Consider the following 3150-nt stretch of genomic DNA (forward strand, 5'->3'; position numbering starts at 1 on the left):
CGCCGGCCCCTCCCTGTAAAGGGGGCGCTGCTTGGGGGGCGGCTGGTGCTGCCCCGCCCTGGCTGGGCATGGAGGGGCCAGTGTGAGCCCAGGGAAGAGCGGTCCGGTCCGGTCCGGTCCGGTCGTTGGGTCTGCGGCTGCAGGCAGGAAGAAGGTGAGTGGGGACCGGGGAAAGCCCCGAGGAGGGCGGCGGTGCCTGCGGGGGAGCGGCCGGGCCGGCGGGAGACACGGAGCGGGGAGGGTGCGGTGCCGGGTCGGCGCCGGGCGGGGGCGGGCAGCCGGTGGCGGGGGCTGCCCGGAGCCGCGCTGGGGGCTCGGCGGGGCTTCCACGTGCGGCGGTGGCGGGGGGAACGGTGTCCCCGCAGGGTCCCAAAGCACGGAGGGCTCCGTCCCGCGGCGTCCTGGGGCACGGGGCTTCCGGTCGGCCACGTTGGCTCCCCGGGGCATGCCGGGAGGTGTAGTTTCTGCGGCCGTGGCTGCCGGGCAGCCGCGTTGCTCTCGGGCGCGTGCGGTGCGCCGCAGTCCCCGCTGCTGCCGCGGCGCCCGGTGCAGTTTTGTTGCCGATTTCGCGCGGTTTTCTGCGGGCTTCTGTCTGTGGCGCGCCGCTGTCCTGTAGCCCCACATCGCCCCCCAAGCCCTGTTGTGAAGACCACAAGCTGGCTCTCAAGTGGGCTGGATTCTCCCTTAACGCGGGTGCCGTTACCAGCAGTGCGGGGAAGGAGCAGCGTCTCCAGAAGCCTCTGCAGAAGGAAGGGCTTAGGCCAGGGGTGATCTACGGTAATAACGGTCGCCGCTTCTTCTTTCCCTGTGCTAGAGGCCATGCTGAGGACGCGGTTGTCCATTCCTCCCGTGGGGATGCTGCTGACAGCACCTGCCTCAGGCTTGTGTGGGTTGTCTCTGCCTGACCTCACTCTCCTTGCAGTGCGGGGGTGAAAAGGGACAGGCGGAGCGCTTACTGGCTGTGGACAGGAGCTGCCGCGGCTGAAGCCGGAGAGGCTGGAGAAAGGTAAAGAAGAAGAAACGGAAGGCCATCTGGCTGACCACTGCCTCCCACTGCAGGCAAGAGAGAGCCTGCCCCTCTGGGTGGGAAGGGATCCGTCTTTGTAGTGCACTGCAGGCCAGACAGCCGATGTGCACCACAGGGCCTGTATGCATAACCCAAAGTGTGGTACAGCCGCGTAGCGCATGAGCAAGCGAGGCTACATGTCTAGGAAACCTTGTCTCATAAGAGCTGTAAGACATCCACATATTCTCTTAGGCGGAAGAGAGCCGAGTGACTGGAGTTACAGAAGAGGAAGGGAGGAGAGAAGGAGGAAGAAGCATCTGAACTGGCCAATTCTCCCAGCAGCACCGAGAGCGAGAGCTGTGGTGAGTCCTGGGCCCTCCCTGCACCTCTCCTGGCCCCCTCTCTTTTACACACTGCTGTGATCCATAGTGGTCTGCAAGTACAAGGTACATCCGCGATGCGTGTCTGCGTTTTTCCTAAGGTGCTTGTAGTACAGACTTCAAAATTAACGTCAAGAATGCGCCAGCTCTCCTTCCTTCTGTAGTTTTTCTAGGAACTATTTTAGCGCAGATCCTAAAAGGAAAAGAAGGTCTGCACTGGAGCGTGTTCTGCCTGTGCAAAGCCGACTTCCCTCCGTTTATTTTGCCTTCCTGAAAGCGCAGTCTTCTGTTACAACACAAATAATTGTGTCGTAAAAGAGGAAAGACAATGTTTGTAAGAGTTCAGAAGAAACAGGCTTTGTTTTCGTCATAAAAGCTGTGTGCTTTTTCAGTCAATAAGTTTTTAAAATATCTTAGAGTAGTACTTGAAAAGCTTACTGAGATACTGGCGTCCGTACTAAAAGCGATCCAGGTCCAAGGAGAGACGTGGACAAAAGAGGAGGAATTGGCGTCGCTTTCCCGAGAAGCATTGCCAGCCTTGTAAGTAGCGACAGCGAGTCCTGACGTGGTTTCGGTGAGTTACTGCTTCGGCAGCGTCCTTTTTCCTTAACCTACAGCGTGTGGTTTCTTACTTCAGTTGGAAAGAGATTTTCCAGAATGGAAGTCTTTCTCATTCAAAGAAGTTGTGTTTTATGAACTCCCCATCAGAGTGGGGATCTTCAGAGATGATGCGCTTGGCAGTAGAAGTCAGCAGCAGCGAGACTTTCCGCTCTCTTAAAAAAAAAAAAGAAACAAACAAACAAAAAAACCCCGTCAGTTTGCTTCCAAAGAGCCGAGCACAGCACGTCTTCCGGAAGTTGATTGCATCGCTGGTTCTCAGTTGCAACAGCCGAGATGTCATCAACACGCGTTCCTCTGCGTGCTTCAGTGCAGCCAAAAGCGTTAGCAAATCTGCCGGTCCTTTTTGGTAGCCTTAGGCATTGCAGCCCCGGGGATTGGATTCCGCCCGCAAAGTAAAACCGTATGGGGGATCTCTTCTCTCACTGATTTTTCTACCCTAGATGTAACTTTAGGAAGAAAAAAAAAGTTAAAATTGTCTATACAAACTGCCTTGCGTTGTTTCACCTGCAGCTGCCAACTAGCTGTGGCGTTGTTTCAACTTTAACTGCCAACTAGCTGTGGCGTACAATTGCTTAGGTGTATTTGAGCCGTTAGGTATTTGTTCTAAACGTTGACCAGGAGAGGCAACTGAACGTTACGGGTTTCCCCCCCCCCCCCCCGGCTCGTTTGACGGAGTGCTCTCAAGTACTTTTCTTTCTGTCTGGCTTTCAAGGGTGCGTTTCCCTGGCAGTTCAGTAGCATCTCTCTCGGGCAGCGCGGCTGGCCAGATGTCGCTCCTAATGACGTAAGGCGCAAAAAACCCCTGGTCAAATGATAACTGCATATCTTGGAGATCGACAATTGTCCTGGTTTCAGCTGGGATAGAGTTAATTTTCGTCTCGGTAGCCAGTATGGGGCTGTGTTTTGGGTTTAGGATTAGAACAATGTCGATGTTACACTGATGCTTTGGTTCTTGCTAAGTAGCGCTAAGCTGTTGCTAAATAGGTGCTAAGTGGCGCTCACACTGATCAAGGACTCTTCAGCTTCCCCTGGTCTGCCGGGTGCACAAGAAGCTGGGACGGGGGCACAGCCGGGGCAGGGGTGCTGACCCAGGGTGGCCAAAGTGTTATTCCATACCATATGACATCATGCTCAGTATATAAG

The 3150-nt window shown here is 55.6% G+C and overlaps 1 long non-coding RNA gene across 1 annotated transcript; it reads left to right on the forward strand.

Moving 5' to 3' along the window:
* The first annotated feature begins 466 nt into the window (after positions 1 to 466).
* LOC148056774 (uncharacterized) lies at positions 467 to 2654 on the forward strand. Its single transcript, XR_015702446.1, has 3 exons — positions 467 to 777; positions 923 to 1006; positions 1259 to 2654. It is a non-coding gene; the product is annotated as an uncharacterized LOC148056774 (long non-coding RNA).
* Positions 2655 to 3150: the final 496 nt, after the last annotated feature.

Source organism: Nipponia nippon, unplaced genomic scaffold (genome assembly GCF_047370975.1).
Source record: "Nipponia nippon isolate SJK-2023a ecotype South Korea unplaced genomic scaffold, ASM4737097v1 scaffold_12, whole genome shotgun sequence".
Classification (NCBI taxonomy): Eukaryota; Metazoa; Chordata; class Aves; order Pelecaniformes; family Threskiornithidae; genus Nipponia; species Nipponia nippon.